General features: G+C 45.8%; 1 long non-coding RNA gene across 2 annotated transcripts in view; it reads left to right on the top strand.

The window, feature by feature from the left end:
• Positions 1-25,521, top strand: part of LOC147121384 (uncharacterized) — a 53,608-nt gene that overhangs the window by 6,681 nt on the left and 21,406 nt on the right. Inside the window, exon 3 of one of the 2 annotated variants that reach the window (XR_015077528.1) lies at positions 292-4,044. The exons of the other annotated variant lie outside the window; for it this stretch is intronic. This is a non-coding gene — a long non-coding RNA (uncharacterized LOC147121384). Of the gene's footprint in view, positions 1-291; positions 4,045-25,521 lie in introns of those variants that run through there. 2 annotated transcript variants of the gene reach the window in all.

Below are 25,521 nucleotides of genomic sequence, written 5' to 3'. Positions count from 1 at the left end.
TTCACAGAGTATGTGACTCATTTGACATTTTTGGAAAGCTTCACATTACAGTGAAATGGTGACGTACTTCTCACACCCAGAGTCTATCAGATCTCAATGTACTGTGACGTGCCAGTTTTTTTGCTAACATAAATATTTCAGATTATCGACTCTCTCGTGTATTGAAGTATTGGTTGCAATTTATCAATATTTGGTAAGTTCCCATGAATTTATTAATAAAGGGCGCCTAAGTACAGGTTAGCTAATGTGTCAATGTTTAAACGTTGCTAAGTCACTGTGTTTGTTAAACAGTAATTCTCTGTTTGAGCATAAAGCAAAAAGCTGCAGATGTTGGGAAATGCGAAACAGGAACAGAAAATGCTGGAGACAGTCAGCAGGTCAGTCAGAGTGTGCGGAGGGACCAGGCAATTCAACCTTTCAGGTGTGGAGCTTTTGTCAGAATTGAAAAATGTAACAGATTTAAAAACGAAACTGTTTCCAGTGGCAGGAATGTCGGTAACCAGAGGACACAGATTAAAGATAATTGGCAAAATAAATCCAGAGGGAAGATGATGAGAATTTTTTATTACAGAGCGATTTGTTACGATCTGGAATGCACTGCCTGAAAGGGTGGTGGAAGCAGATTCAATAGCAACTTTCAAAAGGAATTGGATAAATACTTGAAAAGGAAAAATGTACAGGGCTGTGGGAAAAGAACAGGGGAGTGGGACTATTTGGATTGCTCTTTCAAAGAGCAGGCACGATGGGCCGAATGGCCTCTTGTGCTGTACCATTCTGTGATGCCTGAATTTTAAAATTCTCATCCCTGTTTTCAAATGCCTCCATGGAATTCTCTTCCCCAGAGAGCTGTGGAAGCTGGGTCAGTTAGTATATTTAAGGTGGAGATAGATTTTTGAACGATAAGAGAGTCGAGGGTTATGGGGAGCGGGCAGGAAAGCGGAGTTGAGGCCAAGATCAGATCAGCCATGATCTTATTGAATGGCGGAGCAGGCTTGAGGGGCCGAATGACCTGCTCCTGCTCCTAAGTCTTATGTTCTGCCCCTCCCTAGCTCTGAGATCCTCTAATTCTGGCCTCTTGCGCATCTGCGATTATAATCGATCCACCATTGGCGGCCGTGCTTTCAGCTGCTTAGCCCCGAAGCTCTGGAATTTCCTTCCTAAACCTCTCGGTCTCTCCACCTCTCTCTTCCTTTAAGACGCTCCTTAAAACCTGCCTCTTTGACCAAGCCTTTGGTCACCTGCCCTAATGTCTCTTTATGTGGCTCAGTGTCACATTTTGTGCGATAATCACTCCTGTGAAGCGCCTTGGGATGTTTTACTACGTTAAAGGCGCTGTATAAATACAAGTTGTTGTTGTCGATTCTATAAACAGTGTCGCTGCTCCATTTCGATAAAACTGACATCAGCGCCATCTATAGTTGAACACAGGCATGCCATTCCATCTGAAGTCTGCTTCCTGTCGAGCTGTTTGTCACTGTTTGGTTAAGTTTTTTAATGACAAACTTGGAGGAAAGCTCTAGCCATAGAGCAGGACACCATCAAGGTTAAAGAGACTAGGAGAGGAAGGCAAGATAAATCAAGAAGCAGTATTTAAATGCAATTTCCTTAAGTGACGTTAAGCTTAGATTTAAAAAGCCTGTATAGGTTGTTGGAAAAAATGAAACTAGGACAGAGGGGAAGTGGGTGTTCAACAGTTATGAGCTCCTGGGAATGAATTAGTTTGAGTAGGAGATTTTATGTTAAGTCTTGATTTAGGGAGGAGGAAAAGCAACAGGATTTGGAGATTAGGAGGAGCAAGAGAGGGAAGCACTGATTGGGGTAGTGTTAATAAAATAAACAAAGATTGTGATAATGAAAGAGAGACTGAAGATGGAAGATCACCCAGTTAGCAAGTAACCAAACCTCTACCTCCAGCTTTTTACACTCCATTAATACCGCAAGATACTTCACAGACAGTTCCATTCATTTCTGGTTGTGTCATAATCTGCTGCTTTTCTTCCTCCACTGAGACTAAAGTGTAACTTCTTTTACATAATATTTTGATTTCATCCATATTATGCAAATATTTTTGATGCCACCGTTCTGTAACATCCATATGATCGTTCTCTGTGTTGCAAATGAAATGTTACATTTGATTTTAATCCTTGCAGACAGTAGCACAAACTTGGGCCCAACTCATCCCCAACTTGAAAATAAAATGTGAGAGTCCCTTTTGATGTCTCGGTGGACAAATACAATGTGCATTTTGATATTACACCTCCCAGATCAGCAAGGTCCCAGGTTCAGTCTCTGGCGTGTGTAAAGTTAACGGGGCCGGGACGGAAGTGCTACTAAAAGAAAGTCTTGCATTTCCATAGCACTTTTCACGACATCGGGACGTCCCAAAGTGCTTTACAGTCAATGAAGTACTTTTGAAGTGTAGTCACTGTGGTCATGTAGGAAACATGGAAACCAATTTGCGCACAGCAAGCTCCCACAAACAGCAATGTGTTAATGACCAGGTAATCTGTTTTTAGATGTTGGTTGAGGGCTGAATATTGGCCAGGACACCATGGAGAACTCCACTGTGAGCTTGGATGTCCATGCCTCGGTTGGGTATCGCCTCGGCTGCTGTACCTGACTGCTACAGTGACACAGCGACCCTGGCAGACAGGCATGTGTATGGAGGCTGGGTGAAGACATAATTGGCTGTGAGGCCCTTACCAAAAGACTGTGAACACTGATGGGATTGTTTCTGAGCATCTGTCACTGCCTTCAGGAGAAAGGAGAAGTTGGGGGCGGGGAGTAATTTGAATGCTGGATTTTGCTGTGACTCAATAATCTGAGCAGCACCCAGGCGGGGAGGGGTCCATTTGTTTCTTTCATCTTTCCAAATTTTTTCTATTAAATACGATTCCTTCTCAATGCCCCCTGCCATGTATGATTCCTTGACTGATAAGACAGGCACATTCACATGTATATTCTACTTGTGTTTTTTTGATAAATAATTTGATTTTGTTGTTGTTAAACCTCTCTACCTCTCTCTCCTCCATTTAGATGCTCCTTAAAACCTACCTCTTTGACCTGTCCTAATAACACCTTATGTGGCTCGGTGTCAAATTTTGTTTTATAACGCTCCTGTGACGTGCTTTGGGGCGTTTTACTACGTTAAAGACTCTATGTAAATGCAAGTTGTTGTTGTTATTGATTACACAGCAGTTTACATGCTTTCTCAGGTTAAGAAATTGAAGGGAGTGTCTGCTGCATTGCTCTGACAATCAGGTACATACTCTGCACAATTACACCATTTTTTTTACACTTGGAAGGGTCACTATTTGTCAGGGTTTCCTTGCCAAGGGACTCAAGTCACATGAGGGGGAAGTGAGGAGTCTTGCTGTTGGCATGATGCCTGGCACATGAGAACATAAGAAATAGGAGCAGGAGTCAGCCCTATGGCCCCCCGAGCCTGCTCCGCCATTCAATAAGATCATGGCTGATCATCGACCTCCACTCCGCTTGCCCGCCCTATCCCCATATCCCTTGGTTCACTTAGTGACCAAAAATCTATCGATCTCAGTCTTGAAAATACTGAACGACCGAGCATCCACAGCCCTCTGGGGCAGAGAATTCCAAAGATTCACAACCCTGAGTGAAGAAATTTCTCCTCATCTCAGTCCTAAATGGCCGACCCCTTATCCTGAGACTATGACCCTTGGTTCTGGACTCTCCAGCCAAGGGAAACAGCCTCTCGGCATCTACCCTGTGAAGCCCTCTAAGAATTTTGTACGTTTCAATGAGATCACCTCTCATTCTACTGAACTCCAGAGAATATAGGCCCATTCGACTCAATCTCTCCTCCTAGGACAACCCTTTCATCCCAGGAATCAATCTAGTGAACCTTTGTTGCATCCCTGCTAAGGCAAGTATATTCTTCCTTAGGTAAGGAGACCAAAGCTGTACACAGTACTCCAAGTGAGGTCTCACCAAAGCCCTATGGCCGGAATTTTCTGCACCTGGACGGTTCAGATGCGAGTGGTCGGCGTAGCGGATTGCGACCCTGTTCCTCATTCCATTCCACTCCTGAGATTGACTTTCCATTAATGGCACATATTAAGGCAGCCCTGCGTATTACCCGGCCCTATTAAATGGTGTGGGTCTGATGGCATCATCGATGACGCATTTTCAGCCCGGATATTCAAAGGAGCCATGGCCACATTGCATTTGAAGGTTCATCTAGAATTGTGCAGACACTGCACTGCACCGTTGGAGTGTTGCAAAAACTTGGAAAGAAGGCTGCACCCAGGTTCTTAGATGACTCCCTCCATGCGATTGTGGAGGGAGTGAGAGCACACAGGGAGGTCCTTTTCCCTTCGGGTGGGCGGAAGAGACCTCCCCAGCAGACCAAAGGAGCCTGGTTAGAGATTGCAGAGGAGGTTAACAGCAGGGATGTTGTCAGGAGGACCTGGGTGCAGAGCCAGAAACATTTCAATGATCTCATTAGATCAGGAAAGGTGAGTGCAAAGCCACACTCAACTTTATCCTGCTGTGCCTCTCATCACATCCCCATCACTCTGCCTTCCCGACCCTACTGCTGCATATCCTTACACCAACATACCTTACACGTCCGCCCATCCCTCTCTATCTACATCATCACATCCCCATCTGACTAACCACCTCTCACACTCGCCCTCATCCTAATGCAATCATACCAACTAACAACACACAAGGAAGCCATTTGGCTTTGACACCCCACTCTATTATAGTCACCCTCTAAAGATGTTACCCAACCATTCTTTACACTCATTCCATCTCTCTCAGTCAAACTTCTCTTTCCCTCCTTGCAGGAGAGGAGCACCCACAATAAGAGGGAGAGAACCGGAGGTGGCCCTCCATCATTGGCCACCTTAACTGCAGCAGATGAGGTAGCCCTGGAAGTATCAGGAGTCGCAGAGCAGCTGGTGGTGGGAGACGGAGAGAGGGGGGCATCTAAGCAACCCCTGGTGACAGAATTAGATCTCTTACAGCCACATGGCATACAGCAGTCACTCATATGGGGACGGTTGTCGGCAGCCAGTGAATGTCCCATCATGTGCATAATGGAATTGTTACTCATTCTTGATATGACATTTCTAAATCATCTCTTTACTCTCCCACAGGTCCATCAAGAACCACCACCACCACCCCCCCCCCCCGCACTGTGCAGGAAAAAGAGGAAGACGACTCTTCAGAGGAACCTCCAGCCTCTGAGGGCGCACTGTCAGCAGACATAAGCGCAGATACGCACGCCTCAGTGGCTCCCATGCGACATAGAGTAGTCACAAGTGAGCAAGAGCAGATGGTGGAGACAGGGACAGCAGTGGAGAGTCCTCGCCAGAGGGCATACAATGCTCCCAGCTCTGCTCCGCTGCATGCAGATACTGAGCCTCGGGGGCAATCCTGGAGGTGCAGGAAGAAGTACAGGAGGCTCTGACAGGTTTTGCGACCGTGATTCTGCAAATGTGCAGAGAATGGAGGAGTCCATCTCCAACATGAGCACCGCCGTGTCACAGGCGATGGCAACTGTAGGTTCCTCCATGGATAGGATGGCCACCTGCATGGAGCAGCTAATGCGCCACTCACAGGAGCATATGCTAGCTGTGGGGAATAGATGGCAGGCGCTCATAGACCTCCTCTCCAGGAGGGATGTAAACATAGACGTAGGTCCTTATGGCCCCACTGCTGTGCAGCAAGGTGCTCGCCAGCTCCTTGCTAGCAGGGAAGTGTGGGTGGCCCATGAGAGGGATGATGGGAAGAGGGGACATGGAAGTGGGGGCTCCTCTCAAAGCGCTCACACTTCTCTCCCATTGCATCCCCCTCAGTCGGAGACCCACGTGCCCTCCTGGGATCACGATGGCCGAGTCTGCTCCTGCACAGTCGCAGGAGGAGCAGACTTTGGCGGGGCCATCACGGGCTCCAAGACCAAGAGGAAGTCCACTAAAAATGTCTATCCAGTCGCAGCAGGGAATTGTTCAGGCTGCCTCTACCTCTGCTGAAGCCACAGGGGTAGCACCTCGTAGAAACACGCAAAAGAGAAAGATGAAACACAAGTAGATACACAAGGATAAGCACTTGGGTGTTTTAATAACTCTTTGTGTTACGTTTCCATTACTCTGTGTCACAGATAAAAATAATTATTTACACCACTTTCCGTCATGGCCAATTTTGTCTGCAACTTTGGAAGTGGCCTAGTCGGTTGGAATGAATGGTGAGACATAATGTTACCTCCAGCAATGGCGGTCAGTGTGAAAAAAATGACTTGGTCATTGTAGGGATGCTTTATGGTGTTGGTGTGCGATGGTGGGAACCTGGCGCAGCATATGGCAGCCACATGGGTGTACTCTTCTGATTTTGGGTGATTAAACAAAATTGACTAACTAATAAAACGTTAAAGGAACCGTAACAAATTAAATTAAAATTTCATTGGCCGGGGTGATGATGCACTCCAGTCCCCATGGCGCCCACCGGCCATATTGATGTAATACCTGAAGTTAAATGAACCTGGCCATAATGAGGCCATCCTTGGCCTTCCGGGGCAGCAATGTGCTTGGGTGCTGGTGGGATCTGGACCGCAGGTTCTGCCTGCTCCTCCTCCTCGTCTTCAGCTGATGCTCCTCCTCCTCTGAAGAGGCTGTGTGCTCAGAGCTTTTCTCCTCATGCAGCACTAATATTCGCTGCTGCGCTATTTTGTGCAGGGCGCAGCAGACCACGATGATTCTGGAGACCCTGGCTGGTGCGTACTGAAGGGCTCCTCCAGAAGCGCATCTTCAGCATGCCTATTGTTTGCTCTATGACACATCTGGTGGAAATGTGGCTTTTATTATAGTGCTCCTCAGCCTCAATGCTTGGCCTCCTCAAGGGTGTCATGAGCCACATCTTCAATGGTGTGGAAGTGTAAATAAAATGGCCAACGAACTGGCTAACAAAATGGCTTCGCGTAAGGAATGAATTGCATTTCGGAAAGGGAGCAAAGAGGAACTTCAGCTTCACAAAATGCAAGCATAGCAGAATTGGCAGTTTTGCAAACTCAATAAAAAGGAAGAGGGACACCTGCTCTTTGACCTGTGGTTTAGTATTAAAGAACAATAAAGGTCACGAGGGCTTGACTGCTAGATGGAAGATTGAATCATTGCAGGATATGGTTAACTAGCTATTGTACGGCATCCAATCGCGATTCGGCACCTCAGAAAGGCATACGCTGCAGTAAGACAAGACAGGAACTTGTGATTCAGATGGTCCGACTGGTAGAGATAAGAAGCGGAATTGAAAGAATAGGCTTTGTTTAATGTAAGTTATTTTTTGAGAAATTAGTGTTGCTAAACCAATGATGTAATATCCACATATTATCTGGAACTTGTTTACTCCAATGTATAAATATGAGCCTCTTGTAAGCGTTCATTGAAGTTGTAGTATCGACCTTTGATTGTACTGCTCTTCCCTTGTGACAAGTAAAAAAAAGTATGGTTTGCCAGTTACTGTGTGTCTGAGTCTTGCTCGAACTTCGACAGTATTTCTTGGAGGTCCCAGCGAGATCGCTTACTACTTGACGGGGAGCGGACGCCAAGATTGTGACGTTCCGGGGAACGGTCCCTGACTGGCCAGGGAGTGTCTCTTGAACACTCAAAACCAGGAAGCCTTCCCCGGTAACGGGTACAATTGAGTCCCGCTCGTCGACAAGTGTACTGCGATCTGTGAGTAGACTCGGTTCAGGGTTCAGTTGACTTTAAGTAATCATTTTCTCTTTTATCAACTACAGTAAAAAGAGGATCGGTTCTCGGAAAGTCGGACCCTGAAAATACTGGCACGTAGAGAGTAAGAGATACCGGTAAGGTTTAAGGGTTAAGACTGTCCGGACAGCAGAAGGTTAAGACTACTACCAAAGGAGGAGTAGCATAGTTGTAGGAAAACCGGCGGGTTGGACTCCTAAACTGGTTGGTGGGTTAAAATCCCTAAAAGTGGATGTGTAACGGGTTGAAGGCCCGATAGTGGGAAAACCAGCGGGTTGGAATCCCAAATAGAAGAAGGGAATGTGTGACGGGTTAGAGTCCCGGTAGGAAGAATAGGTTAAGGTCCGCGCGGTGTAATAAATTGATGTTATAAGTACTTAAATTCATGTTTATTGTTTGTGGTGGTCTCTCGATTTCGAACCCTGTCGCGGCCAGTCAACTGAGCCCGATCGGACAAGGAATGTTAAATCTCTAACGCCTAGCCTCAGGCCGGTTATTAAGAGGGCAAATGCCCCACGTGAAGACCAGGACCACGAAGTAGGCGCCAAGATCCTGAGACACTCTGAGCGGCAAAGGTTGGAGATTCTGTGACACTGGTTCGATATTGATAAAGACCACTAGGATTGTCTCATAATGTTTGTTAATTGTTATGTCTAATTTTGTCAATTCTCATAATATTGATGAAGTGTTGCGACAACTGTTCGGATTGTTAATTATAATCCTCATATTGTGTATAATTTTATGCTACGGAATCAAAGTATTAATTGTTAAGAAAGTAAGAAAGACAACAGACCCCGAGAAAGTACCCCTGTTAACAGTTACGTAGAGGGAAATGGGTAGTCAATCAAGTAAGATGCCAGAAAAAGGCACTCCAGTCTGTTTTATGTTGAAAAATTGTGGTCAGTCTTCCATCGACCATATGGAAAATTGGACTAATTGGACTAAAAAAATAAGACCCTTTCCGCCAGACGGATCCTTCAATTTAGATAGGATTACTTGTCTTGAAGAGTGTCTTCTTGATAGAGATCCAGGTAGAAGGGGAAAGAAGAAAGTTAATTGGTCAGCATTCGGCGATTGGAAAAGGAGAAAAGAGTTAAGTACTGAGGCTAGTGAAAGAGGGAACCCGAAAAAGAGATGAAAAGAAGAGACCAAGGAAAGCCCAGACAAACAAATGGTGGTCCAAGAAGTTAAGCAAGTTAAGGTCAAGTCTATATATCCTATAGCAGACCAAGAAGAAGAAGGTGAAGAAGATTTTTCACCCATATTCAGAATGCCCAATAGAAGGGAGACACAGACATACGTCTCACCCCCACCTTATTCCCCAATTCCAGTCACAGCCAGTTGGATAGTGACTCCCTCCGCACCACCAGGTCTAGCTATATCAACCCCGGCAGTAAACGACATTCCTACAAATGATCAGGCATTAACAGGTCCAGCTTTCCACACCAGGTCTCGAGCTACTCAGCCAGGAATACCAGACCAAGATAGAATGGACGAATTTAATCAGTTGAGGTCGATTTTAGAAACCACCTGGAATCGAGTCAGATCAGAGAACCCAGAATCGGCTAACTCCGATACTGAACTCCCAGCCCCACCATCTCCGGTGACAGGGCCCCCACCCCGACCTAGCGGACCGGCTGGAAACACCAGATCCCTGGTCGCACAAAGGGAAGCCCTCCCAGACCAGGTGGAACAGATTAGAAGAACTCTAGAAGAAACCTTAGTAAGTCGTAGACGTCACATAGGGGATAGTCTGTCGGAGACTGGAACAACCATCACCAGTGGGTCTACAACCCCTGTTCCAGATCGTATGGCCCCACTAAGATACTTCCCTGGGCCCAGTGGGTACCCGGTCGGGGTACATAGACCCTGGACCCCAACCGAATTACGAAGTTTAATGTCAGACCTCCCCAACCCAGAGTTAGAAGTAGAGAAGGCAATCGAACAATTTAAAACACTAGTCATGTGTTATGAACCCAGTATCCTGGACGGACAGACATTGGTAAAAGGATGGCTGAAAGACGCAAAATTTAAACAATTGTAACAGAATTTTGCGGGTTTCAGAGACCATCGAGAAAACTCCGATAACGGTCCCACCACCATGCCAACGGCAGGTTTCTGGGAAGAATTTAACACCGCATTAAGAACAACTTTCCTGAAAAAGACAAACTGGTCAAAAATTATGGAAACCACCCAGAAAAAGGATGAGGATGTAGAGGATTATATTGAGAGATTGCAAAAGAATATGGATCAGTTTTCAGGCCTGAAGGATACAGAATCAATTGGCCCAATGGTCAGCACCCTAGTAAATGGATTAAGACCAGAATTAAGAGACCCACTAAAATTAATTTGTTTAGAATGGAGACAAAAACCCCTCCCAGAACTAGTTGCGATCCTTAAGGGTCTGCAAGAGAGAAGTAGAGAATCAGAGAACCAAAAAGGGAAAGCCGCCGTCCTCATGCCGGAAAAGGAAGTGGAGCATGAGGCTCCCTCTGCAATGATGTACGCAGGCCCCTATTACCCCCAACAACGAAGAGGAAGGGGATTTGGGGGGCGAGGGAGAGGCCAAAGAACAAATCAAGGGGGAGGTTGGAACACACCCGGTACATGTTGGAATTGTGGCATGACAGGCCACTGGCGGAGAGATTGCTGCCAACCGCCCCAACAACAAGGAGGTAATCCCAATAATTACACCCAAAGGCCACCCCCAGTCCGAGGTCACAACCGCCCCAACAACAGGGAGGTAATCCCAATAATTACACCCAAAGGCCACCCCCAGTCCGAGGTCACAACCGCCCCAACAACAGGGAGGTAATCCCAATAATTACAACCAAAGGCCACCCCCAGTCCGAGGTCACAACCGCCCCAACAACAGGGAGGTAATCTCAATAATTACAACCAAAGGCCACCCCCAGTCCGAGGTCACAACCGCCCCAACAACAGGGAGGTAATCCCAATAATTACAACCAAAGGCCACCCCCAGTCCGAGGTCACAACCGCCCCAACAACAGGGAGGTAATCCCAATAATTACAACCAAAGGCCACCCCCAGTCCCAGGTCACAACCGCCCCAACAACAGGGAGGTAATCCCAATAATTACAACCAAAGGCCACCCCCAGTCCAAGGTCACAACCCCCCCAACAACAGGGAGGTAATCCCAATAATTACAACCAAAGGCCACCCCCAGTCCCAGGTCACAACCGACCCCAGACTCATTTCACAGTCAATGATCCGGCAAGAGGGCCCTATCAAGGAAACGGTACCAATATTGACCACCAAAATCATTTCCAAGTGACCCAGATGCTCTGATGCCCGTTCTGTCAGTAAATCCTAAAAATGAGCCAATCATGAAACTTAAGATTGACAACGAAGAGGTCCCCTTCTTGGTAGATACAGGAGCTACCTGGTCAATGTTGGGATTAGAGTACTCGGAAGGAAAATCAATGTCACAAAAATCTATATCAATTATTGGGCTAGGAGGAGTGCCCTCTCGTTTATCACTGTCTGAACCCTTGGATGTAAAAGCTGATGGAATGACCAAACCTCATGCATTTCTCCTATCCAATGATACAAAATGGAACTTATTAGGGCGAGACCTACTGTGTAAAATGAATGCTAAAATTTTGTGTTCTCCAAGGGGAGTTGAAATAGAGATACCAGAGGATAAATGTTTCGCTAGTCCATTAACATGCTTCCCACTAAGAGAGCTTGAGGACCCTGTTCTCTACGCATGGATGATATCAGACCCTACGGTCAGCACAGAACTAGCTACATTGGTGGGAGCGTGGGGTTTCGTAACCAGCTTGGTATCACAGTACTTAAAGGATTTGAATACGGATGATTGGCACCCTGGTCTACATTGCACGGCGTACTATGATGAAACTGGAAAAGACGTAGAAATGGAACAGTTTTATCAACCCTTTATAGGACTAAAGTATCGATTGATTATTAAACAAATCTTTATCGGACCAGAAGGTATAGCTGCTGCTGTTGAACTATCCTCCAGGACTATGCCTCTTTATAGAGTTAAACATGCTTATCCACACTGTACCCTTGCAATTGCCCAAGGATTCCATTCTAAAGATTTAGGTCCAATGGTGAAGCGAATGAAGCCATGGATGAAGGTCCAGCATACATGGGAAAGATCAGGGGCCACTTTGATCGAATTCAAGGACGGAGGATTTTCAATTCAACTAAACCAACCGCTCGATCTCAACGGGGAGATGACAAGGACGCAGCAATCACCAGCGGGAATTTGGCCATGCACTGAACAGACTGATCTTTTACAGCAGGTACCCGAGACGCTATGGGCGCAACATCCAAATGAGGTAGGAAAAATGTTAATAGCACAACCCTATAAGGTCACCTTGAACCCAGATGCGCCTCTACCACGAAAAGCCCAGTATCCCCTTTCAAGAAAGGCAGAGGAGGGTATAGAACCTGTAATTACGTCCCTCCTTTCACAAGGGGTACTAGTACCTACCACCAGTAGCTGCAACACTCCTATACTGCCAGTCAAGAAGGCTGCGACTAACAAATGGCGACTAGTACAGGACTTAAGGGCTGTCAACGAATCAGTTTTTCCAACTTACCCGGTAGTGCCAAACCCTGCCACCATCCTAACAAGTATTCCGCCAGGCACAACCTATTATACAGTTGTAGATCTGTGCTCAGCCTTTTTCTCCATTCCAATACACCCGGAATCCCAATTTCTGTTTGCCTTTACGTACAAGGGACGCCAGTACACCTGGACACGACTGCTGCAAGGTTTTACCGAAAGCCCGACTATATTTTCCCAGTGCCTCAAGAAGGACTTGGAGGATCTTGTCCTCCCCGCAGGTTCCACACTTATTCAATATGTGGATGACCTACTGATAGCGTCTCCCTCCAAGCAAGCATGTGAGCAAGATTCCCTTGTGCTCCTCAGAGCCTTAGCACAAAAAGGCCACAAGGTTTCGAAAGCAAAGTTGCAGTTGGTTTCACCAAGGGTGAGGTATCTAGGGCACGAGCTGTGCAAGGACACTAAACAATTGGCACCTGACAGTGTACAAGCCATCTGCGACGCACCCAAACCTGTAACTAAAAGAGAAATGAAGCATTTCCTTGGAATGTCGGGGTACTGTAGACAGTGGATCCTTAACTTTTCCGAAATCACCAGGCCACTGTTAGACATAAGCTCACCCACAGCCCCTGACCCATTAGAATGGACAGATAAGTCACTGGCATCCTTCCAAGAACTAAAACAGGCATTGGTGTCAGCACCAGCACTTGGGTTGCCCGACTATCAAAAGACTGTTCACCTCTTCGTCCACCATAAATCAGGATTTGCTCAATCCGTCCTTACCCAATTGCATGGAAATCGACATAGACCGGTCGCATATTTCAGTGTGCTACTTGACCCTAGAGGACTGCCAGGCTGCCTTCCGGCTCTGGCTGCCGCATATTATGCAACCCAACAAAGTCAGACTGTAACTCTGAACCACCATACCATCCTCCACGTACCACACTCGATTGATATCTTACTTACCAAATGTGCTACCCACCACCTTACCTCTGCAAGGTCCACTAAGTATGAGGTTGGGCTACTATCAAACCCAAACTTGACCATACGGCGCTGCACTATTCTTAATCCTGCGACCCTATTACCCATGGAAGAAGACGGGGACCAACATTCCTGTGAGGAAGTTACCCGATTGGTCACTAAACCAAGAATAGACCTCACAGATGTCCCTAAAGTTAACCCAGACCACATTTATTTTGTGGATGGCTCAGCCCTCTGCAACGAACAAGGACAGCCACGAGCTGCCTACGCAGTCGTTTTCCCACATGGTACCATTGAAGCTGCGTCCCTACCAGATGGATTCTCAGCTCAACAAGCCGAACTGTTTGCGCTTACCCGTGCCTGTATTTTAGCTGAAGGAAAAGTGGCTAACATTTATACTGATTCGCGTTATGCCTTTGGAGTGGCCCACGATTATGGACAGATTTGAAAACTACGTGGATACCTTGCATCCTCCGGTTCAGCTATCAAAAACCATGTAGAAGTAGAAAACCTCTTAAAAGCAATTCAGAGACCTAAACAATTGGCGATTATTAAATGGCAAGCTCATACGGGAGGCCGGGATGAGCTGTCACTTGGAAATGAAAAGGCAGATCATGCAGCAAAAAGAGCTGCTTTGTCCCTCACTGGTCCTCGGGTATCGATGTTACCTTTAAAACCAGCTCCTCCACAGAAGGAATTAAACCCCACTCTAGATGACGTGGTGGCCTCTCGGTCTCGGGCCACTGCCGATGAGACAAAAGAATGGGTGTCCAAAAATTGTTTCCAGAACCCAGATGGATTGTGGGTTCATCAGGATGGTAGAGTAGTGGAACCAAGAGCCCTATTGCCTTGGATTGCCCGATGTGTTCATTCTTTCACCCATGCGGGCAAAGGGGGGATGGCAGATTATATTTTAAAATCCTGGTACGCCTCAGGTATTTCGGCCGTTGCAAAAAGTATTTGCAAAAATTGTGTTACCTGTCAGACTATGAATCCGGGTAAGACGGAGAAAGTACAGTCTGCCTCCCATCCAAACCCCACGGGTCCTTTTGTACATTTACAGATGGATTTTATAGAATTACCAGCATGTATGGGATTTAAATATGTATTAGTCATTGTAGATATGTTTTCAAGATGGATTTAAGCTTTTCCGTGTAAAAAGAATGATGCTGTTACTGTAGCTAAATGCTTGTTGAAAGATATTGTACCTCGCTTCGGGATACCGGTTCAATTATCAAGCGACAACGGATCCCATTTTACAGGAACTGTAATCAAAGAACTATGTAAAGCTCTACAGATTAACCAGCACTTCCATTGCAGTTACCACCCCCAATCAGCAGGATTGGTGGAAAGATATAATGGAGTGCTGAAAAACAAACTCGCAAAACTCAGTGAAGAAACAGGACTTAAATGGGTTGAACTACTACCTTTAGCATTGATGACGATGTGATCCGCAACCAACAGGACTACAGGATTGTCACCACACGAAATCGTCATGGGAAGGCCACAGAGACTACCTTTCTCAGCACCCTTCACGGCCAAGCAAATGGACATTCACAAGATGGAAGAAAATATGCTGTACAAGTGCATTGCACTAACAAAATGTATTTCTAGTTTCCACCAACAGGTGAAGGAGGCCCAGGTTGAACCTGCAGATGGACGTTGCCACAACCTCGAGCCAGGAGACAACGTCTATGTAAAGATCTTCAAAAGAAAGAACGGCCTGGAACCTCGCTTCGAAGGACCGTTCCAAATCCTCCTTACCACCAACACAGCCGTAAAGGTGAAAGAAAGGCCTACATGGATACACGCGTCACACTAAGAAGGCTCCGACTCCAGAAGAAGAACCCGGGAGGAAATAACGAGAGAAAAAAAGAGAAAGCCCTAAAAGATTGTTAAAACAATGTATCAGATATTGGTCACGTGTTGTCCTGATAACCGGTTTACATACAGCAACAGAAGTAACAAGGAAAAGAGTATCAGGGAATAGTTACTTGTATATGTCATGGAAGTATGCAAGCCAGTTGGATCTCTCTAGTTGCTGGATATGTTCACAAGGACCGGCAAATGCCGAAGAGGGACTTCCTTTGAATGTGATCCCATTTTCACTGGAAGAAACCATTTCATGGCTCTTATCGTTAAATAAAACAAGTGTCGAAAGCTATTGTAGCAACTCCCCCGAATCAGGTGACCCAGTAATTACAACTCGATGCCAATGGGAAGAAATGGGGTATAACTTAAATAAGTTTAGAGGATGGTATGTCCCCAGTTATGATCGAACACACAACCCTCCAGCCCTTGTAATTGATAAAATTGTAACTGGGAAGGTGTGCCTAGACTTCGCCGTAGGGAAAATCACAACCATCAATAAAACTAGGGGTTGTAACCTTACTATTCACATATGGAACAACCCCCAGGCCAACAACCTAAATGTTCCACTGAAAAACGGGTCTGAAGGATCTGTAAATATCACTATACACCAGAGGGTTTGAAGTTTGCCTAGTAAAATCACGGGTTTGGCGGGTGGAGTCAAATCACGGGTTACCATCTGCGCAAGTGCAGATAGATCCCAAAACCTAACACGGGGAGCATACAATGGCACGTATTTCATATGTGGTAACCGGGCTTATCCTTGGCTGCCACAGGAATGGGATAGCACGTGTTTCCTGGGATATGTTCAACCAAGCATGTTCCATGTCAGAAATCTAGACGAGGCAAGAAGGAAAGTCAGGCAAAGAGTAAAATGGGAAATACCCATATGGGACAAGGTATTGAGCCTCTTTGTGCCCCAATATGGAATACACCGAACAATAAGGGAAACTGAGGTAATGAACCAGCTACTAGAGAAGGTAGCCAATGATACTGCTAGAGCCAACCAGTTGCTAACCGATGAAATGGTGGCCATTAGGACGGTTGCCTTGCAGAACAGAATGGCACTTGACTACTTACTAGCAGAACAAGGAGGGACATGCGCTATAATAGAACCTACATGTTGCACTTATATCCCTGATAACTCAGAAGAGATATACAGTCTTGTAGACAAGATAAGAGAAAGTGGAAAGAGAGCACATGAGAATCAGGGATGGGGAGACTATTTTGGCAATTGGGCCATGGGGAGTTGGTGGGATTGGCTAGTCAATGGACTAATTTGGCTAGTGGTAATAATAATTAGTATCTTCCTAATTCTGGCTGTGCTTAAATGCTGTTGTAATAACATGGGACAAATGTTAACCAGGCTAGGGCCTGCGAAGCTGATGGTCCAGATGGAAATCAATAGTCCAGAAGAGGAGGAGATAGAATGATTGAACAAAATTGAGGTTTAAATTTAAAGATTGTCCTTGAGAAGGACAAAAGGGGGGAATGTGGAAGTGTAAATAAAATGGCCAACGAACTGGCTAACAAAATGGCTTCACATAAGGAATGAATTGCATTTCGGAAAGGGAGCAAAGAGGAACTTCAGCTTCACAAAATGCAAGCATAGCAGAATTGGCAGTTTTGCAAACTCAATAAAAAAGGAAGAGGGACACCTGCTCTTTGACCTGTGGTTTAGTATTAAAGAACAATAAAGGTCACGAGGGCTTGACTGCTAGATGGAAGATTGAATCATTGCAGGATATGGTTAACTAGCTATTGTACGGCATCCAATCGCGATTCGGCACCTCAGAAAGGCATACGCTGCAGTAAGACAAGACAGGAACTTGTGATTCAGATGGTCCGACTGGTAGAGATAAGAAGCGGAATTGAAAGAATAGGCTTTGTTTAATGTAAGTTATTTTTTGAGAAATTAGTGTTGCTAAACCAATGATGTAATATCCACATATTATCTGGAACTTGTTTACTCCAATGTATAAATATGAGCCTCTTGTAAGCGTTCGTTGAAGTTGTAGTATCGACCTTTGATTGTACTGCTCTTCCCTTGTGACAAGTAAAAAAAAAAGTATGGTTTGCCAGTTACTGTGTGTCTGAGTCTTGCTCGAACTTCGACAATGGCTAGCCCTTGTCTCCGAGCAGCCAGCCAGAAAGTCTGTTTAGAGGTGCGAAGAGCTGAGGGAGAGTGGACTGGCGCAGGATGAACGAGTCATGGCAGCTGCCAGGGAATTTGGCATGATGATCTTCCTATGGTTGCAGATGAGCTGCACATTAAGGGAGTGGAAGCCCTTGCAGTTGACACAGATTCCCAGGTGATGATGGAGTGCCCTGATGGCCACAAGTGTGCATTCAATGACGCCCCACACCCGTGGGAAGCCAGCCAGAGCGTCAAAGCCGAGCATCTGCTCAGTAACACTGGCTTCATCAGTGGCAAAGTTGATATAATTGGCTGACCTGTCAAACAGGGCATCGATGACCTGTGTGATGCATCTGTGGGTGGCCGACTGCGAGATGCTGCAAAGGTCTGCTGCAGATTCCTGGAGGGAGCCTGAGGCAAAGAAGTTGAGGGCACTGGTGACTTTGACAGCCATTGGCAAGGTGTGTCCACCAGCTCCTCTGGGCTGCAGGTCTTGCTCCAGCAATCTGCAAATGTCTGCGACGACCTGGCGTGATAGCCTGAGCAACCTTTGGCACTGGTGCACAGTCATGTTGAGGAAGCGCATCCTCTGCCTGTATACCCTGTGTTGGGGATATCACCTCCAGTGCAGTGCAGCACTGTGCTGATGCCCTCTGTCCTGTGCAGCATCAGGTGGTTGAGAATAACGTTGGTGGTGTTGTTGCTGGTGTGCCTGCTGTTGCTGGTGTTGGGGTTCATTGTGGTCTGATTCTGAGGACCAAGGTGAGACAGTATAAACGGCATCCAGCTGATGTAATAGATGGCAGGCCAAGTAGAGATGAAAGAAGCAATCTGTCAATGGTGTGATAGGTTCTACCAATGATGTGACAGTGGATACTGAGTTTGCTGAAAACTCTTGCAACCTCTAGAAAACTAAATCTGTGCTGACAATGCACTCAGCAACAGCATCTGCCTTAGGAAAGTAACCAGGTGTCAGGTGGGAGTATTTATTGTGCTTTCCATGCTGTGCACTAATGAGCTGGATCAATGGCCACTGAACTTCCACCTCAGATTCACAGACATGGTTCCCAAGCTGCGTGATTCCCAAGGTCATCCAGTGAAATTGGAAAGGTAGGGTTAAAAAGATGCTTAAAGGTCCGACAAGTACCTAATAATGATGAAAATTAGCTTGGCCTCCTCTGCCATTCGGGTCGCACCTGTGCTGGCAAACGCGCCCGAGTGAGAGGCAGGATGACGGCCGGTTTCCCAACCCGCTCCAAGTTATTTCAATTTTCACTCCCGACTCACCTCCAATTCTGCCTGCATGGACACCAGAAAATTCCGGCCGATATAATTGGAAGGAAGGAGAGGGGTTTTGTGGGGCTGGGAGGGGTGGCTATGCAGGGCAGGAGCCCATAATTTCCTGGCATTATCATGGCTCCATGCTCAGTCTGTGAATCATCTGCTCCACTGGGGAAATGTTTCAGAGAGTTTTTGGACAGATGTTTCCTGCGGCAGGTGTCAGGTTGCTCGAGAGTTTAGGGAGGCACTTTCTTGTTGTTTGTCATGTAACTTGGGAGAAGCTTGCCATGGTGGTAATATGTCCTGTCATTCTACAGTCAGGTCCAGGGAGATGATAAGCCCAGTTGGTCATGGCATTGGTGGCCTTCATGACCCTACTCAGAGGGGTGGGGAACAGGGGCCCTTTTAGACACAGCCATAATAGCATTGATCTAGCTTGATTGCTCTGTTGGACGGAGTATCAATCAGGAAATAGTTGAGGCTTGTAATAAGAGAACATCTATAATTATGGGGGATTTTAACTATCATATTAATTGGACAAATCAAATTGGGCAGGGCTGCCTTGAGGATGAGTTCATTCCGTGTATTAGGGATGGGTTTCTTGAGCAGTATGTAACTGAACCGACCAGGGGGCAAGCAACCTTTGACCTGGTCCTGTGTAACGAGACAGGATTAATTAAAAATGTCCTAGTAAAGGATCCCCTTGGAATGAGTGACCATAACATGGTTGAATTCCATATTCAATTAGAGGGTGAGAAGGTTGGATCTCAAACAAGCGTGCTAAGCTTGAATAAAGGAGACTATGAAGGTATGAGAGCGGAATTGAGTAGAGTGGATTGGGAAAATAGATTAAAGGGTAAGACGATACATGATCAGTGGTGTACATTTAATGAGTTATTTTACAACTTCCAAAAAAAATATATTCCACTGAGAAGAAAAGGGTGTAAAAGAAGACAGCCATCCGTGGCTAAGTAAAGAAATTAAGGATAGTATTCGACTAAAAACAAGGGCATATAAGGTAGCCAAATCTAGTGGGAGGATAGAGGATTGGGAAAACTTTAAAAGACAGCAAAAAATAACAAAAAGATTGATTAAGAAAGGGAAGATAGATTATGAAAGTAAATTAGCAAAAAATATAAAAACAGATAGTAAGAGTTTTTATAGTTATATGAAAAGAAAAAGGGTGGCTAAAGTAAATGTTGGTCCCTTAGAGGATGAGACCGGGAAATTAATGGTGGGAAATATGGAGATGGCAAAAACACTGAATGAATATTTTATATCAGTCTTTACAGTAGAAGACATTAAGAATATCCCAACACTGGACAAACAGGGGGCTAAAGGGGGGGGAGGAGCTAAACACGATCAAAATCACTAAGGAAGTGGTACTCGGTAAAATAAAAATGGGACTCAAGGCGGATAAATCACCTGGACCTGATGGCTTACATCCTAGGGTCTTGAGGGAAGTGGCGGTAGGGATTGTGGATGCATTGGTAATAATTTTCCAAAACTCCCTGGACTCTGCAAAGGTCCCGGCAGACTGGAAAATTGCTAATGTAACACCCTTATTTAAAAAGGGCAGTATACAGAAGGCTGGAAACTATAGACCGGTCAGCCTAACATCTGTGGTAGGTAAAATTTTGGAGTCCATTATTAAGGAGACAGTAACCGGACATTTGGATAATCATAATTTAATAGGACAAAGTCAGCATGGTTTTATGAAGGGGAAGTCATGTTTGACAAATTTGCTGGAGTTCTTTGAGGAAGTAACATATAGGGTGGATAAAGGGGAACCAGTGGACGTAGTGTATTTAGACTTCCAAAAGGCATTTGACAAGGTGCCACACAAAAGATTATTGCTTAAGATAAAAAATCACGGGATTGGGGGTAATATTCTGGCATGGATAGAGGATTGGCTATCTAACAGAAGGCAGAGAGTTGGGATAAATGGTTCATTCTCAGACTGGCAATCAGTAACTAGTGGTGTTCCGCAGGGGTCAGTGCTGGGTCCCCAACTCTTTACAATCTATATTAACGATTTGGAGGAGGGGACCGAGTGTAACATATCAAAGTTTGCAGATGATACTAAGATGGGAGGGAAAGTAGTGAGTGAGGAGGACATAAAAAACCTGCAAAGGGACATAGACAGGCTAAGTAAGTGGGCAGAGATTTGGCAGATGGAATACAATACTGGAAAGTGTGAGGTTATGCACTTTGGCAGGAAAAATCGTAGAGCAAGTTATTATCTTAATGGCAAGAAACTGGAAAGTACTGAAGTACAAAGGGATCTGGGGGCCCTGGTGCACGAAACTCAAAAGGTTAGTATGCAGGTGCAGCAAGTGATTAAGAAGGCCAATGGAATGTTGGCTTTCATTGCTAAGGGGATAGAATATAAAAATAGGGAGGTATTGCTTCAGTTGTACAAGGTATTGGTGAGACCGCCCCTGGAATACAGCGTACAATTTTGGTGTCCATACTTAAGAAAGGACATACTTGCTCTCAAGTCAGTACAAAGAAGGTTCACTCGGTTAATCCCGGGGATGAGGGGATGGACATATGAGGAGAGGTTGAGTAGATTGGGACTCTACTCATTGGAGTTCAGAAGAATGAGAGGCGATCTTATTGAAACATATAAGATTGTGAAGGGGTTGGATCGGGTGGATGCGGGGAGGATGTTCCCGATGATGGGTGAAACTAGAACTAGGGGGCATAGTCTTAGAATAAGGGGCTGCTTTTTCAAAACTGAGATGAGGAGGAACTACTTCACTCAGGGTGGTAGGTCCATGGAATATGCTGCCCCAAAAAGCTGTAGAAGCTACATCATTACATAAATTTAAAACAGAAATAGACAGTTTCCTAGAAGTAAAGGGAATTAAGGGTTACGGGGAGCGGGCAGGAATTTGGACATGAGTCTAGGTTCGGATCGGTCATGGCCCTGTGGGTAGCGGAGCGGGCCCAGGGGCCGTGTAGCCTGATCCTGCTCCTATTTCGTGTGTCTAATTCTGTTAGATTCAGGAGATGGTTCTGTGATAGTGGACTGGCGGTTAGGATCGGATCAGCCATGATCTTATTGAATGGCGGAGCAGGCTCAAGGGGCCAATTGGCCTACTCCTGCTTCTTATGTTCTTATGATTGGGTGGGATCTGTGGAGTTTGTACAGGAAGTAGTTTAGGCGGTGGAGAATTTTGAGTTGGCCTGCTGTAGGTGGGCAATAAAACAATGTCCCAGCAGTCAATTACAGAACATATTCCGTATGTAGAATAACAATTTCTTTGCGTTTCAACAAATAATTCAAAAAACCCTAACCATGGGACTGAGTCTGAGCAATTACTGATGACCTTTCGGTACCATTCATACCAGAAACAGAACATTTTCACATTAAATAATTGACATGGTGTAACAATGGAGCAACCCTCTTCTCGGAGTGTCTCAGCTAGCACCATGGTAATCATCTTCTTAGTGGTGGAAAACAAAAACATCATATTGAACCAAAACTCCACCAAAGCACTAAAAACTACTTTCTATGTTGAACAGCACACCATGAAACTTGTATTGTTCCACGGAAGCTCAACGTAAACTTGAGGAACAGCACCTCATCTTCCAATTAGGCACTTTGCAGCCTTCAGGACTCAATATCGAGTTCAACAATTTCAGATCATAACCTCGGCCCCTATTACTTTTTACTTGTAATTTTTCCGCCCCCCCCCTTTCCTTTTGCTTCACTCTCCCACCTGGCAGCTATCTCTTGCCCTGCCAGTACACTTCACACCTAATCTCAGCCTATTACCATCTCGTCTGGCTTCGAATGCCTTTTATTGTCTTCTACTTCTTTTGTCTCTTTCACTTCTTTTGTCCGATCGCAGCCCTGCCTTCGATCTATTTCATTTTCTTTCCAGTTTTGAAGAAGGGTTCAACCCGAAACGTCAACTCAAATTTCTCTCCACAGATGTTGCCTGACCTGCTGAGTTTTTCCAGCATTTTCTGTTATTTCGGATTTCCAACATCTGCAGTATTTTGCTATGAAACAGAAGCTGTTTGCACAACAAGCGGAATATTATACAAATACACTTCTCAAATAAAAAAGAAAGACTTGCCTTTCTATAGCCCCTTTCACCACCTCAGGATGTCCCAAAGCACTTTACAGCCAATGAAGTACTTTTGAAGTGTTGTCACTGTTGTAATGTAGGAAACGCGGCAGCCAATTTGCACACAGCAAGCTCCCACAAACAACAATGTGATAATGACCAGATAATCTGTTTTCGTGATGTTGAGCGATAATTATTGGCCAGGACACTGGGGAGAACTCCCCTTCTCTTTGAAATAGTGCCACAGGAACTTTTACGTCCACCTGCGAAGTCAGACAGGCCTCGCTTTAACGCCTCATCCACAAGATGGCAGCTCCACAGTGCAGCACTCCCTCAACACTGCCCTTCCGACAGTGCAGCAATCCCTCAGCACTGCCCCTCTGACAGTGCAGCACTCCCTCAGCACTGCACTGGAAGAGTCAGCCTGGATTATGTGCTCAAATCTCTCAGCACAACTGGATAAGCATCATATTGAACAGCCTCCTAGCGACTATCCCACATGTCCATGAATGTCATTGCCAGCCAACTACTTCCCAGAGCTTTGCTGATTCAGTGGAATCATAGGTGCAACTAGTGCATTTAGCAGTTGAGCCATTAATAGATTTTTGCTAGCCAAGGGTATTAAGTTAGGATACAGATCAGCCATGATCTCATTGAATGGTAGAACAGGCTCGAGGGGCTGAATGGCCTCCTCCTGTTCCTATGCTCTATTTACTGCCGTTATGATTTGGAGGCCTTGTTTTTGCTCCTCGTGTTCTCCCAAAGTTCATGGCCTAATTTGAATGTTGGTGGCGGACTCCTGGCAGTATCTCCTGGGCCACCAGGTCCTCCCTGCCTTGCAGGGGGCGGGAAGAAAAACCTGTGATGCCTCCCATATCATAGAGGGGTCCCAGCTGAAGAAAAGCATTTTTTAAAATTTATTTTAAATCTCTGTGAATTATTGCACTAGACAAAGGGGCCCTTTTTTTGACGCACCCAATCCCCCCTACTTCCCGCTGCTCCCACCACCCTCTCACTTCCCTCCCTCCCACTCCCTCGCCTCCTCAGCACCATTGGAAGGCAGGAATGCAGCAGTATTGCTAAGGTATTAATGACCATCATTTCCCTATGATTTGCAAATACTCGCCCAAATTCTGGAAGTGTCGGCAGGAATGGGAGATCTGTCAGAACGCCTCCCACCACAATTCGCACTCCCCGTTCCCTCCAAAACCCCCCAAAAATGGCCAGGGAAAAATAGTGGAAAACTTGGGCCTGAATATTTCTAATGGAGGAAAAATAGATTTAACCAAAAATGTTTGGAAGTTAATGGCTGCTTTGATGGCGTTGTCACTCCCGTACAATGTATTCATTATTCTCAGAAAATGTATCCCAGGCAAACATGAAAAAAGCATTAATTTTACATCATCGCATCCAGCAATCTGAATTCAAATAGCAACAAAAGGCTGTTGGGAAATAGTGTGTTCGAAGTGTGGCCTATAATGGATATTGTTTCTGTATTGCTGGCTAGTGCAATCCAGTGTCAGGGGGCCCGAGCTTTACTAACACCTGCCTTCCGTTGTGGTCAATAGCATGTCTGTTTTCTTATGTTCGATATAGACAGCTGTTGTAGCTGATCTCTTTATTTATTGACTGTTCATACTGGGCAAATGTAACTATGATGAAGCACCTTTTGTACCGTGGAGTCTTGGTATTAATAGAGTGACTTGTTTTGTTTAGAGTTTCAATATTTTTTTTAAATCTTAAAAAGAAAGCATTGTTGGTTTAAACTGAATGGTTGTCATAATTGGCTGCATTCTGGTTTCAAATATTCTTGCTTGTAATCTGAAAAATGTCAGTTTATGCTCTTGCTGACAGCTGTTAACGAAAGAAAGACTTGCATTTATATAGCGCCTTTAACAACCTCAGGATGTCCCAAAGTGTGTGGTAAACCACTGTTGTTAGTATTGTTGTACTTGTCTGTGCATGCCTCAGCTGACTCCGCCCCTGGCTCCACCCTCATGGCTGGGTATAAAGGTCGCTGCTCAGAAGCCTCCGGCCCTTTTGGATACCAGGCAACCCCAAGAGGCATGCTCTGTTCTTTGGTAATAAAAGCCTGTTTATTACTTACTCAATCTCCAGTCTTTTGTAGCAATTGATAGTGCATCAATTTTATTACCAAAGTTAAATGTTGGCTGCGGATGCTGATCAACCGATGGCGCAAAACACTGAGCAGCAGGCGCTGCTGCGAGCCCTCAGACCAACATGCCTGGACCTAGACCCCCAAGAAGCGGGTTCGTCGACTAAATTCGCACAATGGCTGCGTTGCTTTGAGGCGTATCTGGAAGCCTCGACCGTGACTCTTGATGAAAATAAACTGAAAATCCTGGCCTCGAAGGTGAGCCACCAAGTCTATACTTTAATCCAAGATGCGACGACCTACGCGGCGGCTATCGACCTACTGAAAGGGCAGTATGCACGCCCGGTTAACACGGTCTATGCCAGGCACCTTTTAAGATCTCGCAGACAGCAGCCCGGGGAATCGGTGGAAGCCTTCCTACGGGCACTGCGGGTACTCGGACGCGGCTGCGACTGCAAGGGAGTATCGGCCGCGGCACATGCGGAGGGACTGATACGAGACGCTTTCGTTGCGGGTCTAAGGTCTGACTACTCCCGGCAGAGGCTGCTGGAGAAGGGTGAAATAGACCTGACAAAGGCAGTGTCCCTCGCGCTCTCGCTCGACGCGGCCCACAGAAATATGGACGCTTTCTCCCCTCATCGCCCCGCGCCGTGGACGCCGCAATCTTGGGCCATGGGACCGCCACCTCCAACTGCTGCAGCGATGTCCAAGGCACAAAAATGCTATTTTTGTGGCCAAGCTAAACACCCTAG

Source organism: Somniosus microcephalus, chromosome 3 (genome assembly GCF_052327205.1).
Source record: "Somniosus microcephalus isolate GS21.2 chromosome 3, FLI_Smic_1.0, whole genome shotgun sequence".
Taxonomy (NCBI): Eukaryota; Metazoa; Chordata; class Chondrichthyes; order Squaliformes; family Somniosidae; genus Somniosus; species Somniosus microcephalus.
Note: the sequence above shows the minus strand (reverse complement) of the source record. Positions and strands in the feature narration are given on the sequence as shown.